The 17,395-nt window shown below is 39.6% G+C and overlaps 2 long non-coding RNA genes across 2 annotated transcripts in view; both read left to right on the top strand.

The window, feature by feature from the left end:
• The window catches only part of LOC310896472, a 360,334-nt gene that overhangs the window by 306,603 nt on the left and 36,336 nt on the right, over positions 1–17,395 (top strand). The window lies entirely within an intron of this gene.
• LOC310897091 lies at positions 8,594–17,318 on the top strand. Its single transcript, XR_014582066.1, has 2 exons — positions 8,594–9,323; positions 14,102–17,318. It is a non-coding gene; the product is annotated as an uncharacterized lncRNA (long non-coding RNA).

Raw genomic sequence — 17,395 nt, 5'->3', positions numbered from 1 at the left:
GTAGTTTCATTCAAGGCAGGTCAGGTAGATGTCTGGATAACCTATTGGATAAATATTCATAAATAAAATGTATTTTTCCTTATTTTTATTAATTTAAATTAAATGTTGCAATTAAATATATTGTGATTATCTCTAAAGCAGTGTTAAGCTTGCCAGATTGTTGATATATTTACAAATACTTAATATATTTTCTGAGGTGTTTCTTACCCAGAACCATTGCATGGAGTAGTAGGAAGCAATCCTTCACCGTGAAGTTCCCTAATGTACTCAGTCTTGGCAGGCTCAGCACTGTTTCATGAGCTGGGCTCTCCTGGGCAAGCAACCTGATAGAACTTTGTGTTTCTACAGGTTGAGAGCTTCCACAGCTTCTCAGTTATCCTAAAAAATGTAAGCTATAACATTTTACTGTCAAGCTCATGAAAAAGCATATCCTCAAATCAGGTACTTATATGGAACAACAGATGCTTCATTTCTCCATGGACTCATCAATATTTCCTTTCATATGAATACCAGGAAAACTACGATGGTCGAAAGATATACAGACATTTGTGTAACTCAGAAGTTGAAGAAAGCTTTTAGTAAATAACAACTACAATGCAGATCTTGTTGTACGAGCTGGCAAGATCAACAGATTGCCTAAGAAAACATTCAAGGCCTGTCACAGAGACAGGAAATTTATTGGAAATTTTTTGATGTAAGGACCATTTACCCTCACATATATCTATATGTGTCTATATCCTTCCTATTTGTAGGGAAAACATAATGATCGTAAGCTGCAACTGTGCTGGCTTAACAGTCTAAAAACAGGCCTCTCTACTGCTATTTAATTTCTAAACTGTGATAATGATGTTTTACAGTATTTTATTGGACTGAATATCACTAAAAGCTGGTTTGAATAATTTTATAATTAAAATATTTGAATTAGTGCAGTGGGCAGATGGGACAGTGCTGTTTATCTTAGAAGTAATAGCCCAAATAGGAAGCCCTACCTAAGGTAAAGAATACATACCCTAGATAACAGGCCTGCTGCTCTCAGGAGAAGCTATAACTCCACAGGCAGACAGATCATCACTGAATTGATGCCAGACAAAACTGTTCACTTAGGCTGGAAAAATAAAAATGTTTCAATTTTAGAAAGATCATAAATTTTGTTTCAATTTTCCTTTGTGAAAACGGAAGAAAAATGTTTTGGTCTGTTTGGCTTACCCTAAATCCCAGTGGGACTGAAATTTTCAAAGTGCTGTGTGTTCTATTTCTGTGTGTGAGGTGGAAAGTCTTGACAGGAAAAAATCCCAGCCTGCTTACAGGCTTTTTATTTTTATTTTATTTATTATTTTTTTCAAAAAGAAGTTAAGTAAATGCAATATGTTTTGTTAAAGAAGTCTGTGATGGGAAAGGTTGTTAGTCAGGCAGAAGCAATGAAGATGAAGGCTGCAGCAGATCTGTGTGCATCCGCTGTTCCAGTGCAGGGCAGGTAAAGGGGGAAATGCTGACAGACTGCTTAGAAACAGTCTTGTGAAGGCTTAAAGTTCAACAAGGCCCACTGACTTTCAGGAAAAGCTGGGCAGGAAAGAGAAGCAAAGCATGGTAATCTGGAAGAAATGGAAAAATTCTGCTAGCTAGCTGGGTGGGTTTTTGTTTTCTCATTAAAGTAAGCAGAAATGGCAGAAGACCAGTCTTGCAACTTGGGTTTTCTAGCCATGTACAAACATGAAAGCCCTCAGCTACTTTGGCTTCTGGCAGCTTTTAAAACACAGAAGATTTACACCAGGGTCTGAAGGAAAAAGTTATTTATAAAGAATACCGCAATGTTCTTAAGTGAAATCCCCAAACCCTGAAGTGTGCTTTCTGTAAGGATATATATGAAGCAATACAGGAAGTCTGACATGCAGAATACAAATTCCCAGGAATCCAGAGGTTTTTCTAGGTTTGTACTGTTTCTGCCCATTTGGGGTATGGGCAGATGGCACCTGAGTCCTACACAGCAGGAGAGGAGGGCTACATAATTAAAAGCTTAAACATGCTTTTCCTACAAATGGATTATCAACTTAAAGCTTTCATAGAACTAAATACTCCATCCTTCCTGCTTCATATTGATCCCCTTTGCAAGGTCTTGCTACAAACATTTCAAAGACTTTTTGAGACATGCACACACACATTATTTCTCTTCATATTGCATAGTCCATTTAGTTTTGATGTAAATATTGAAAAGCTCAAGCAGTATTTTTTTCCTTTTTCTTTTAGATCTCTCTATCATTAATCTTAATTATTTTACAACATTTACACATTTGATATATATCAGTTGGGGGATCTTTGTGTATGTGTAGCTGTGCCTCAAACTAAGACTCAGTATTGCTTCTGCTAAAGTTAGTTAAGAAATCTATGTTGATAGGAATGAGTTGGGGGATGCAGCAGGGCAGGGAAAACATGGACAGTCAATCTATAGAGCTTGCTGAAGGTAGGGAAGGACAATGCTGGAAAATAATATTTCTACACTCTTCATGTATTTAATAAATATGACGTCTATGAGAACTGGAAGTGATCTTGAATCTTGAATAATGCATCATAAAAATCCAGGCAGTTTACTGAGGAAAAGTAAAAGCGCTTGCTTCAGGAAGATGAACTGTGACAGTTTTATCAAATTTTTAATTTGTGTTTTTAGGAGGTCTAGGTCATTTCAATCAGAAGGTTAAAATACCTACTTATATGCTTTATCATATCTAAGCTAATGCATTTGAACTTGTCCAAAATTATTTAGATTGGAAACTGAGATGGAAATTTCATGAGAATATAATGAGAGAAGCTTCCAGTAGCTCATGACTTGTCTATGTTAGAAAAAATCAGCAGAAAAGCCTTCTTCTAGTTCTAGGAAGCTCTAGGTGAGCTCTTCAAGAATAGTAAAATTCAAATAAAATACATACAAATAATCAACTTGTATAAACTTTCTGAGAAAATGAACAAAAAAATCAGCTTTATTTTAACGTAGTCAATTGATTTCCCCTTTGGTATTGATGTAGTGATTGATATAATCACAGAGGTCAGCTACTCTTTGGTCCGTTTTCCAATCTGTTCGTCTGAGAGATAAAGGCTTTGCTCTTAGTGGGCAAGAATTCGTGTCCTCTATAACTCTAGTGGAAGCTGCTGTATAAAAGCCAAGACAAAATACATAAGCTAAATCTTTAATCACAGACTACAATACAATGATGACAGTGTCTAAATTTAGAATAAAAATCCGATCTCACACTGGTATCTTCTGTTTCAGGAAGCAGAACTGCTAAAAACGTAGTTTAATGTAGTGTTTTGGTACCAGCTGATTTGCTGTGATGTATCAAAACTAACTAGAAGCTGATTAAAATACAGACCTTCAGTTAGATTTAGCAACTCAAGGACAGTGAACATGCACTCTATGTACAGAATTGCTCAAGATTGATGAGGGTATTCTCACCAGATACATGAGGTTTGTGCGCTCCATTTCTGTTAACATTGTAATTGCTCGAAATGTACACAGAAATGGTAAAATGTAATAACATTTGAAAATTGTCCAGGAGAATTCTTACTGATGTTGTTCTCTCAGAGCCTCTGTAGGGAGAAGAGGAGTACATGGATAAAATGCTCTGAAATTGCTTTGTCTTTAATTTTAGATTTTACACAGTGGTGGGACATGCTACCAGGATAAAAGATAAAACACTTTATGTCTAACAGTACAGTAATGATGTCATTACTGAAGTTATTTTTAAAAGGGAAATTAAAACTTCATGAGAAATAATTTTCAACATGGTATCTATAAGACTCCTTTTAAAAATCTATATACAGTTCTTTAAGATGCAAAAGCTTGATACAGAGAATGTAGTTTATCCTTCAGTTACCCAAGAAAGATTAAGAAGTGAACAAACTCAATCTTTTGAAGATGCTGGAAAATTGTTTTCAGCATTTTTCTGTCTTCCAGGAGGAAATAAAGGGGCAAAAAGTCAGTCCTTAGATCTTATGGTTAAGATTAGAAACTTTTTACTGGTTTGATTTTCTCATTACACTTATAGACTTGAGAGTGGAATTCTCCTAGCACTATTTCTGTGCCTTTAAAACCATTTGCTATGAGCAGCAGAATTTGATGAAACCTTTCTTCCTGTAATTTCAGTGATGAAACTTGAAGAGGTGACAAAAGGAATGAGTTGTGCAGGTCATGGTTCAACCTGAGTGTTTCTGGTTACTAACTTTTTCCCAGAAGTTTAAGCTGTCTCTTAAATTTAGAACATTTTTCCAAAGTCTGAAATTCTCAAAAATCATCAGCTTTCCATAACCTCCTGCTATTTAGCAACCTCATTAACTGCAGAAGCCCTGAAATGGCCAGCCAGTCAAAATGCAATAGGACAAACAAGGTCAGAAGCTGAAAGCATCGGGAAAGTTGACACCAGCCAGTGCCTACTGCTGTTCCATACCAAGTCAGTACTGCCTGTGGCCTCATTCATTATCACGTACAAAAATCCTAAGTCCATTGCTTTTGGTAAGGTTTTTAGATTTGATTGGGATCCCTGTAAATGATATCCAAATCTGCCTAATGTGAGTAATATGTGATTAAATCTGGTAATTTGCTCTTAATTGGGCAGATGAAAAAGATGGCATTAAGACAAGGCAAAGTTTCTCACAAAAGGTTATTAAGAAAATTGAGGATTAGAGAGTGAGAAATGGGTGATAACAACTTAGCAGGGAGGCAGAAAACTAATATCAGGAATAAATGATTACTCTTTTAAAATGGTACAAGATCAGAGGAATGATACCTTTCTTAGGATTCTTTCTTAGGACTAGTCCCTGTTCCTGGGGAGTGCATCTAATATCATGCATGAGATTTAGATCTTTTTCATCCAGATTTTGTTATAGAGATCTGGCACATTAGTATTCCCTTGATCAGACAGCCGTTTCAAAGTAAACAGGTAGTTTTCTGTGTAAATGGTTCCAATCCAGCAAAGCAAGTGAGTATGGGTGAAATTGCAAACATGTGAAAAGTTTCAGACAAATGTATTAAAATCGTTTCCACAGCCAGGAGCACACATCAGTGTCTTCTCAGATCTATACCAAGAAAAGTGATGTTTTATAGGATCATGTAAAAATATTGCGTAGGTAAAATGCAGCTACATCTAATCTTACTACTTTTCTGGCACTGGCCACCTTTTTAATAATGATGAACAAATGCTAAAGGGAACATTGTATTTATCTGTCTTTACTAGCCAGATCATTTATCCTCAGGGTACTCAACCTCCCAACCTGGAAGTCTGGGATAGGGAGCAGAAGAAACCCCCCATGTTTCAGGTGGAAACAGTTAGAGACTTGCTGCTCCACCTGGGCTGTCACAAGTCCATGGGGCCAGATGGGGTCCACCCGAGGGTGCCGAGGGAGCTGGTAGATGTGATTGCTGGGCTGCTCTCCATCATCTATCAGTGGTCATGTTCATCCAGAGAGGTCCCAGATGACTGGAGACTTGCTAACATGACGCCCATCTATAAGAAGCGTTGTAAGGAGGACCTTTGGAACGACATGCCTGTCAGCCTGACCTCGGTGCCAGGAAAGGTGATGGAACAGGTCATCTTGAATGAATTCACACAGCATGTGCGGGACAATGGGGGGATCAGGCCCAGTCATCATGGGTTCATGAAAAGCAAGTCCTGACTAACCAAACTCATCTCCTTCTATGACTGGGTGACCCACCTGGAGGATGAGGGAAAGGCTGTTGATGTAGTCTACCTAGACTTCAGCAGAGACTTTGACACAGTCTCCCGCAGTATTCTCCTGGAGAAGCTGGCAACCCATGGCTCAGACAGATACGCTCTTTGCTGGGTTCAAAACTGTCTGGATGGCCCGGCGTAGAGAGTAGTGTGAACGGAGTGAAATCCAGCTGGCTACCAGTCATGAGTGGCGTTCCCCAGGCGTTGGTGTTGAGGCCTCTCCTCTCAGATAACAGGACAAGAGGGAATGGCCTCAAGTTGCGCCAGGGGAGTTTTAGGTTGGAAATTAGTAGACATTTCTTCTCAGAAAGATTAGTGAGGCATTGGAACGGGTTGCCCAAGGAGGTGGTGGCGTCACCATCCCTGGGGTGCTTAAGGAAAGGTTGGACCTGGTGCTTAGGGACATAATTTGGTGAGTGATACTGATGGTAGAGGGATGGTTGGACCAGATGATCATGGAGGTCTTTTCCAACCTTGATTCTATGATTCTGTATTTATATAGTTGGTTGCAGTAACTCTAAGATGAAATAATATCTCAGATGCCCTTCCCTTCCTTGTTTCCAATGTTATATTCAGCCTAATTATTGTCACAAAAAAGTTGGAAGTCCAGCTATATCATGTAATTGCACTTGACTTTGTTTTCCATTACAATCTCATGTTGCACAGAAGCAGCATAATTGACACATTCTGTGATGCCATAATACTTCGCAATATACTTACACTGTACACATTCAAGATTTTATTTTTTTTCAGAGAATAAAGTTACTCAGCTTTGTTAAATATATGCTTACACTTTATTAGAATTTTTAACTAACGCAGTGTACTTTGCAAAGATCTCTCAAGTTCCTTTAATTTTCACTATAATCTGTCCTAAGTATTTAATTGCATATTTTCAGCTTCAGTTATTAGTAATGATTTTTTTTTTCCTTTTTTGTTTTTAAGCTGGCAAGGACATGGAAAATATTGGAAAATATCTTTACCTTTCTCTACTCCAGGTCTTCTTTTAGACCATATCCTATATCCTCTATGGTCTAATAGTAGGTACTACAGCACGGCAGCTGACTATTTGGCATTACTAGCAACAAAAATTTGGAGACAACACATACAGATTGGCTCCTTTACATACAAATTGCCTCATGTGGCATGAGAACAGAATTAAGTCTTTGTATGTTCATGTTATTGTACATCAGTAATCAGCTGGATGCGAGACAAAAATGACTCCTAAAGCATTTAGTACTTTTTTATGATTGAGATTTTTTTCACTATGTATGTTCCTGAGTATTAAAAAATGAAGAACAGATAACATTCCGATGACAGGTTTTTCTTAGGAAGGTGGTATTTATATCAGTATGAAGCTATCGTTGCTTGATTAACTTCGATGGAATTATGTTGCACCTCTGCTACCCTAATGAGCAGAAGTTGGTCCCTGGTGTCTGTGTGAATTAATAAATATTTCTAGTGTAAAACACACTGAGAATGCACCAGTAGCGAACACAAAGAGAATATGGTTGCTTCTGATGCAGGAAAGGCTTTATTTTTATCTACATTGTTCCATAATCCACCATTACTTTGAATGAAGTCCTTGTGACCTTTGGACCTCACAGAAGCTTAATTCCTAACAGCCTGCTGCTTTATATGAAATGTTGGAAAATCTTCTCCAGAAGGGAAGGCACAATTCAGCCTTTCCCCATGGAATCTCCTTTTGATCCAAATACAAACAAATAAGGATCTCAACAATCTATCTGAAAGGAGAGAGCAGTTGGTACTCTAGCTAATGTCTGTTTTTTTTTTTCACTTACAACAGGTAAAAATATGTTGACAAGAGTAATTTATTAGTATTCTTGCCATATGTGTTTTTCAGTCTTGAGAAATAATTAAACTGTCCAAAATTCTAATTCAATGTTATTGATATCAGACTGTTTAACACTGTATTTCTTCTGCTTCAAGAGTAGTGCGTTATAACTGTTTCTCCGTCCAAACTCTTCCCTTTTCCTCTGTGTTCTGCAGGATGCCACAATGCCCCCATTGCTTGTGATGAGGCTTTTCATATGTAATATATAAACATATCTATGTAATATATAGATATTTATGTATATATATTACACATGTATAGATAATATATGCTATATTATATATAACACATAATTATGTTTTTCAAGGTCAAACGTGCAATGTATGTACACCATTAACATTCAGCGTAAACTGTGGTGTGATGTGAAAAACAAAGTCCAAAGAACAAAAGAAGCACATGCCTACCCCAAAATCCTAATCTCTTCCTAGAGAACCTATTAACTGCCATATCTATTTTGGGTCTGGAGAGAGTAAAAGGAAAGAGAGAGCTTTTTGGAGGTCTGGAGTTTGAATCGCAGTTTCCACATCTTGCTGTCATATATGAACAAAGGCAATTAAACCTCTAAGACTTTTCTTTCCACTGAAAATTTTGCATATAGTATATATATAGTATAGGAAGGTTTTTTTCTAATTGTTTCTATAATTATACTTTACTTAAATATGAAATCTGTTGCCTTCATATAGATTTTTCTTCCTTTAAATAGGCTCAACTTTTAGCCCGTTAGTGTAAAGTTGCACAAACGGTCTTTGCTGCCAGCTTTCATTAGTGGTTTAGTTTAAAGGCAGAATTGTGAGTATGTATCATTTTATGATTTTCAAAGGAAAAAGATCAGTGGAGGTCTTTTGAGAGTTTAGGTCCTTTTTGCTTTTTAATGAAAATCTGTACATTGTTTTTCCTACATAACTGACACCTTTACACATACTTGCATCTAAACTGGTGTTCCATGTGTTGTATTTGAAGTAGATCACAGGACTTTTGGTGCCAGAGACCTTGACTTCTACTGTATTTTGTAAAGCATTGTTAGTAATAGAAGAAGAAATAATACAATATTGTTTAGTATGTTACATTTGCGATGTACTGTTCCGAGGCTGCGCTTGGAAGATACAAAATATATGTGCAAGGGTAACATGAGAATGCACCAATTCATGATGAGGCGTAAGAAGGATTAAAAGAATGCTCAATTTGCAAGACATCTAGATAACTGGGGCTTCTTGGACTCTGGGAACTGGGTCAAACCAACCTTGCGGTTTGGACTGAGACCAAGGGCTCAGAGAGCATGCGTGAGAAGGAAAGGTTAAAAAGTTCAACTCTGATGAAGACATCTTACTTCATCCCGACGACCACCCGGACGACCACCAGAGAGTGATACGCAAGCGCGGAAGGACTGATAAGATAATTAGCATACGAAGCGAGGCTAGGTGGAGCTAGGAAATGAATATGCATAGATGAGTTGTGAAACCTAATGCATATGTAGTATCTTAGGAGATAAAAGAGAACTAAGAAAACAAATCAGACGAAGTTAGATTTGGGCAGGCATGCCCCTAACTTCCGGCGCCTAATAAAGCACCTTCATATAATCACTTTGTGGATTATGTGTCTTCATGAACGCTAACATTTTGGCGACCCAGGTGGGACCTCGTGGGCACTGCTGAGGCGGCTCGCGAACTGATCACGCTCCAGCCGGCACCGAGGAGTTTCTCGGGGAGCCATCGGCCGCGACCGACCCCCGCTGCTCACAACGTACCTCTGAAAGGGTAAGAAAAAGGTGCTTTCTGGTAATCGGTACCGATCTGCTCTGGGAGCCTGCCGGTCAGACGCGGCGAAAGCCACGCACGGTTGGGCTAGGGAATTCCCGTGGTAAGCCTAGGCGCCGTCCGTCAGACAGTCGCGAAAGCGCTGCAGGTTCGGCATCAGTGGTCTGGTTTTGCTGCAGGCTCAGCATCTGGTTCGGTTCGGTAAAAGCTATAGCTGATAATGGAAAAACTTAAAAGTATTCTGGGCGGTAATGCTTCGGTACCGCGATCCTCCCCTTTGGGCTGTTTACTAGCACACTGGAAGGAGGGGTGTTTCGGGCAGGAGTTACGAAAGGGTAAACTGGTTGATTACTGTAATGTTTGGTGGCCACAGTATGAACTAGAAGATCAAGAAAGTTGGCCAGAAAACGGAACCTTACAGTACAATACTATCTTACAATTAATGTTATTTTGTGAGCGAGAGTGCAAGGGGCCCCTCTGTGTGATTGCGTGATTGTGTTGTGAGTGAGACGCAGCATCGCTGCGAAGCGAGTGCGGAGTTCCGATCCGCGGTTCCGTATTCTCCGCGAGGGGAGCGGCCGGAGACGAATGAAGCGCATGACAGACCGAAAAGAAGTGCTGCTTTATCCAAATGTTGATTGGTGGTGCCCAATACACGGGCCCGGTGGTGCATCTTGCAATCCTATTTCGTTCTTAAATGTTTTGAGTGTGACAAGGAGGAAGGTGGGAGCATTATCTAAGTAACAGTTTAAAAGTTTCGGTATATTTGCGGTGGTGTTTGGTCAGTTTCCCAAGTATCGGGGGAAGGGGGGCTGACTGATTATCAAAGTGGTAGAATGGAGAGTCACTTCTTTGGTGGTTCGGGCCTGAGCCCTGGGAATTTGGTAAGAAGGGGGAGAGCGAATTTATTTAGGCCTCAATACCTTTTAAACCCCCGTCTTGATGGATACACAGGAGTGATTCCTTGTTTTGTGTAGGCTTACTAACAAAGTGCATGAGAAAAATTAGCATTCGGCTTGAAATTCGGCCTTGTTGAAATGTAAATTTTGTGGAAAAGGTGGTATTGTTTGTCTAGAAGACGGAAGGCTGAGTGCTTCAGGTGTTTTTCCGAAGTCCTGTGGATTTACGATTGGAACGGGGCTCATTAATAATCTGAAATAGTGAAGTTTGTATGTGGAGTTTAATCCCAGAGAATTGGGACATTTGAGAAGACTAGGAAAACATAGTAAAAACCTGCAATAAAAAGCGTGGAAATTGAAACAAGGGACAGTAATTAATATAAATAAATAAAAGGGAATGGGAAATCAAGGAAATGGGTAATATCCAAAACAAAGACGTTTTAAAGAAAGCCTCCTTGGGTGTATATTGGCACATTGCAAGGATATTGTCGGAAGGGGGAGTGGGGGGGGGCGCGGAAAGCAAGAGGATTTCCACTAAGTATTGCAATCAATTGTGGCCACTATATAAACTAAATGGCCACTTTATGGATCAATTGTTTTTGAGGAGAGAAGGAAAATAGGATGAAATGTTGTATACTGATATGTTGTTTCAGCATCTTGGAGGGAAAAGGTATGGAATTAAGTTGGCCCCTGACTGAGCCTTTGGTGTTGGCATTAGAAAAGTACAGGCTGGAGGAAGATAAAGGAAGTGTTAAAAGGGTTGTTGAAGGTGTTAAAGGCTGTGTGGCATGTAGTATTTAACAGAGCTGTTTGAAGTTGAATGAGCAGGGAAAGAGGATGTAGGAATGTTAATAGTTCCGTCTCAACCCGAGGCTGAGATCTCAAAATCGCGGTGTGAGCCCTCTGGGGCAGAGGGACCGTGATGGGTCCGGGAGAGTTGTCATGGAAACAGAAAAGCAGCTAACTCTTAAAACAACCTGAGTTCCTATGTGAGCTCAGATTGCCAATGGGACCGCTCAGGGAACTTTCAACCATTGCATTCCCCTGACCGACCCCCCCCCCCGAGACCCTTACCACCCCGGAAATTATGTAAATACCAAAATCTGGTTAAATTGGGAATTGAGAATCTGTTCCAACAAGGTCCAAAAGAAAACCCTATGGAATTTTTGAATTTTTGGACCAACTTTGAAATGCAATGGAAAAAAAAAAAAAAAAAAAAAAGACGAAAATTTGGACCTGGCTTCAGAAAACAAACAGAGGCAATTGGCTAGCCTCTTTCTAGGGCAATCAGCCCCTGATATCAGAAAGAATTTGTCTTAGGCTGCAGGATAAACTTACAACAGTCAGAAATGACGGGGACCTGGGGCATCTACCCTAGCAGGTCCACTAGTTGAAATAAAGCTAGGAAACGAAGAGAGAGGCTTGAATTTTTTGTTGTTGTTGGTTACAGGAGCTTCTTTCTCTGTGTTAATTAGTCTGTAAATGTAATAGGAGCAACATATTCAGTGTTAAATAGTTTAAAAGGACGATTGGGAACTAAGACAACTACAATAATTGGAGCCACAGGGAAGGAGGAGGAACGGCCATTCTTACAACCCCTTGATTTGCGTTTTGGGGGTAAGGAACTAACCCATGAATTCTTGTATGTACCAGAATGCCCGATTCCACTCTTGGGACGGGATCTATTAGCTAAATTAGATGCAACAATAACCTTTGAGGATGGAGAATTAATAATGAAGGTACCTGAGTCCAAAGTAGGACAAATCCTAATGATCAAAGATAAACCCTTTGTTAATATTCCAAGAGAAGTAGAAAATGCAGTTATACCAACAGTATGGGAAACAGATGTACCAGGGAAGTCGAAACTGGCACAACCGGTAAAGGTGGAATTAAAGGAAGGAGCCAAACCTGTTCGAATCAAACAATATCCACTTAAGATAGAAGCTAGGCAGGGGACAGTGAAAATTATTGACAAATTTCTCAAACATCAGATTCTGGAAGAATGTAAATCGGAATACAATACTCCAATTTTTCCAGTAAGGAAGCCGAATGGTGAGTATAGATTGGTACAAGATCTTAGAGCAATAAATGAAATAACAAAGGACATTCACCCGGTAGTGGCTAATCCTTACACATTGTTAACATCTGTGAGAGAGATATATAAATGGTTTACTGTGATAGATTTAAAGGATGCCTTCTTTTGCATACCTCTTGATAAAGATAGTAGAAAATTATTTGCCTTCAAATGGGAAAACATATTGAAGTTTTTGTACCACATATGGTAACAACTGTTTTAGAACAAAAGGGGGGCCACTGGCTATCACCCAGCCGAATGATGAAATATCAGGCAATACTAACTGAACAAGATGACGTAACCTTGAAAACAACTAACCTGTTAAATCCAGCAGTATTTCTAGGAACTGTTCCAGAAGAAGGACCGTTGGAACACAATTGTGTGGAAATAATCGAACATACCCATGCCAGCCGCGAGGATTTGAAGGATGTACCCCTTGAAAGGTATGACTGGGAACTTTTTACTGATGGTAGTAGTTTTGCGGAGAATGGAACACAATATGCAGGGTATGCAGTAACAACCCTGAAGACAGTAATCGAAGCAAAACCTTTACCACCTGAAACATCAGCACAGCGAGCAGAACTGATAGCCCTAACTCGAGCACTGGAACTGAGTAAAGGAAAGATGGTAAATATTTGGACAGATTCAAAGTATGCTTTTGGAGTAGTCCATGTTCATGGAGCATTATGGAAAGAAAGAGGGCTGTTGTCCTCACAAGGAGCCAATATAAGCTATCAAGAGGAGGTGTTAAATTTGATAAATGCGGTACAAAAACCAAAACAAGTGGCTATTATGCACTGTAAAGCTCATCAAGGAGGAACCTTGAAAATATCAGAAGGGAATCGGCTGGCAGATCGAGCAGCTCGACAAATTGCTCGGGAGGTGTGGAATGTAATGGCTTTGGTACCACTCAAGGTAGGCCCCACTTGTCTTAATCTTCCCAAGGAACCAAGATATTCACCAGAGGATGAGAAATTAGCAAATCTCCTAAAGGCCCGAAAGAACTCTGATGGACGGTATGTAACCGCTACGGGCCAGGTAGTAATACCCCCCTTGGTGATGCGAGAAATACTTCAGACAAGACATAATGAGTGTCACTGGGGTGCAGAGGCAATGGTAACATTTTAAAACGTAGCATCATCTCTACACATATGTTAACAATGGCAAAATCAGTAATGTCAAAGTGTGAGATTTGTCTGAAAAATAATCCAGTAGCAAGAAAACATGCTGAAATGGGAAGAGTTAGAGTAGGAATAGAACCAGGAGATTACTGGCAAGTTGATTTTGTAGAGTTACCTAGGACTAGGGGATATAGGTATTTGTTAGTAGGGGTTGACACCTTTTTCAGATGGCCAGAAGCCCTTCCCTGTCGCACCAATCAAGCTAAAGAGACAGTAAAATGGTTATATAGTGGAAAACCATTCCGAGGTTTGGGGTACCATTAGGAATATCCTCGGATAGGGGGCCGCACTTTGTTTCATCTGTGGTTAAAGACGTAAGTCGGCTATTAGGAATTTCTTGGAATTTACATACTGCATGGAGACCCCAATCTAGTGGACAGGTAGAAAGGATGAACCAAACTCTAAAGGGACAGATCAGTAAAATCTGCCAGGAAGCCAAAATACAATGGCCACAAGCTTTGCCTATAGCTTTACTGAGAATAAGGATAAAGCCAAGGAGTGGAATGTCAGTAAGCCCGTATGAGATTACGTATGGAAAGCCTTATGAATCCCCAGAACCAAATCCTAATATGCATATAACAGGGAGCCAGGATGTTTATATATTGTCTCTTGGTAAAACTTTAGCTCAACTTCGAAGTGTTCTGGTGTGGAACTGACCGTTGGCACTGGAAAATCCTGTCCACGACATTCAGCCAGGTGACCAAGTGTACATTAAAAACTGGAATGAAGAACCCCTGAGAGAACGGTGGGCCGGACCTTATCAAGTATTATTGACTACTTTTACAGCTGTAAAGGTAGAAGGGGTGGATGCTTGGATTCATTATACTCGGGTGAAAAAGGTTCCCGAATTTTGGTCAGTGCGAGCAATCGGAGATACAAAACTACAGATGAAGCGTGTATAACCATACAATGTTGGGGTTCTTAACAACAGTAACGATAACAGTAATTGTTTTGTGTAAATACCTTGTAATTGGGTTCCTAGAAATACCAGGAAAATATAAGAAAGAGGAAATATTCAAAGGAGAAAATGTTACTTTGGAATGTGGAATGCACAACGATAAACCAATAACAATTAGCTCTCTACAGGTGGTCTGGGAGAAAAATAAATGACTCTGGACAGAGCCAGGAAATATACATAGACACAACCAGGGACAATACAGGATTGAAGGCTGGATGGAAGGGGAAGGCATACGTAAGTAAAACCATAGAATTGGGCCAACAACTGAGAGGAGCTACCACCTGAACCCTGTTTAGTGTTACTAAAGTCAACAAAGGAAATTACCGGTGCGTGGTAACACATGAAAATAGCACAGATTACGGGATAAGAGAAATATTGGTATATCCGAAATTGGATAAAGGAATATTGGTAGCCCACCAAAAAGGATCTAGAAGAAAAAGAGAGGGCCAGGTACCATGGACACAAGTGGTACAGATCCCACCTAGGCAACCATCAGAGAATTTACTGGTAGGATTGATTAAAGATTTTGCCATAATGAAAGGAACTGATAGAATTACTGCTTGTTTGCCCATCCCAAAAGCAACGGGGGACCCGCTTGAGTGGGGTATAATAACCTCCCCACTGCCCCAAGTAAAAGGAAATGAAACAATTCAATGTAAAGAAGTGAAAGTTCTAGAGAGGATAAATGTTACACAATACTATAGGAAACTGAGCCCCCCAACATCAAGGTCTGAATGTGAAAAGAAGAACTACCATTTCATAACAATAGGCAGATTTAAGAATGTGGGACAGTGTTATTACGATGAACTACGTGTAGTAGAAGGAGTTAGAGAAAAGATTGTTTGGGAATGTCAAGAGAAAAATAAGCCAAAAGGAATGAAAGGGTGGGATAGTGATTGGACAGTAAGTTTATTGCAGAAATTCCAGTATGGAGGGAATACATCATGGTGTATTAAATGGCAGGGAAAGCAGAATGGAACTGATCAGTTTTATACAGTAAGCCGGGTTGACAGTAGTGGTAGACAAGAGTCAACAAAGGTAGCTTGGTGGACTTGTGAGAAGAAATATACTTGCGACAGTAATAATGAAGATATCGAGCACTTACTTCCGGTATTGATAGCTCTTAGGGCAGGATGTGCTTGCCAAGGAATTAAGTACAATTCGGAAAGAAATAGCCAGGCTAGTCAAGTCGCAGTGGATTGTAGCTATAGTACCATACAAAGTCCAGGACAATTTGTATGGGCAGCCAGTAATGGAACTTGGACTACACACCCACTGATAGATGGGGAAGTAAAAGAAATAACTCTAGGACTCCCTCCCCACACTGCGTCCAATATGGAAAAAGTCTCCTTTTAAGGGAAAGTTGGAAACCCTACAAATTAGTAGGGCAAAAAGAAGTTTAGAAGAAGGGGAAGATGAAGATACATGGCATGAACCCTCGGATGGAGTAAAATTCAGTTGGGCATTAGAATCTCTATTTGCACAGGTAGCTACTTATCGAAATAGGGAAATGATTTATAAACTTACAGGACAAGTGAGTAGGCTTGCGAGAGCCACAAAAGAAGGCTTTAGAGACCTTAATATCCAACTACAATCTACAACTAAAATGGTGCTACAGAATCGATTAGCATTAGATACACTGTTATTAAAGGAACATGGAGTATGTGGATTTCTAAAAGATCGTATTGATCATTGCTGCATCCACATTCCAAATGTGACTATTGACGTAGAACATGACATAGAACAACTGGCTCAAGTGGAACAAGATGCAGAACAGGAAGAGAAAGATATGACAACAAGTTGGTTGGATAAAATTTTTAGTGGATGGAATATTAGTAATTGGGTTAAGTCCTTACTGGAGACAATAATTATATTGGTGATTGTAGGGGTACTAATTTGGTTAACATTTATAATGCTGAAAAGTCTGATTCTAAGGAAGACAACCTGGAACCGGACAGTGATGCAAACTATTGCTCGGCAAATGGAACCACATCCTCAATATCCTCCACCGGCATCTAACAACTTTGGATTTCAGAGAAAGAATCTGAGGAACCCAGGAGGTGAAATAGAATGAAAACCGAATAGACAAGATCAGTTTCAGGTCAAGTGAACCCAACCAGAAGGGTGAACGTAACATAAAGCAGAAGTGGTGGACTTATGAAATGTTGTGACAATCCTAATCTTTGTAATTTCCTTGATTCTTAATGATGTAATTTTCCGTGATTATATTATTGGTGAGCACTGAGTGTAAAATATTTTAGTTAGTTAGTGAAAGCATTTGCCCTCCTCGAAAGGAGTGAAATGCTTTCAAAGGGGGGAAATGTTAGTAATAGAAGAAGAAATAATACAATATTGTTTAGTATGTTACATTTGCGATGTACTGTTCCGAGGCTGCGCTTGGAAGATACAAAATATATGTGCAAGGGTAACATGAGAATGCACCAATTCATGATGAGGCGTAAGAAGGATTAAAAGAATGCTCAATTTGCAAGACATCTAGATAACTGGGGCTTCTTGGACTCTGGGAACTGGGTCAAACCAACCTTGCGGTTTGGACTGAGACCAAGGGCTCAGAGAGCATGCGTGAGAAGGAAAGGTTAAAAAGTTCAACTCTGATGAAGACATCTTACTTCATCCCGACGACCACCCGGACGACCACCAGAGAGTGATACGCAAGCGCGGAAGGACTGATAAGATAATTAGCATACGAAGCGAGGCTAGGTGGAGCTAGGAAATGAATATGCATAGATGAGTTGTGAAACCTAATGCATATGTAGTATCTTAGGAGATAAAAGAGAACTAAGAAAACAAATCAGACGAAGTTAGATTTGGGCAGGCATGCCCCTAACTTCCGGCGCCTAATAAAGCACCTTCATATAATCACTTTGTGGATTATGTGTCTTCATGAACGCTAACAGCATCATTTATGCTTACAGCATTCCCTAAATAATAAATAAAAC

This window comes from Anser anser (genome assembly GCF_964211835.1).
Source record: "Anser anser genome assembly, chromosome: 3".
Classification (NCBI taxonomy): Eukaryota; Metazoa; Chordata; class Aves; order Anseriformes; family Anatidae; genus Anser; species Anser anser.
The sequence above is the reverse complement of the archived record's forward strand: the minus strand, read 5'-3'. Positions and strand labels throughout refer to the sequence as shown.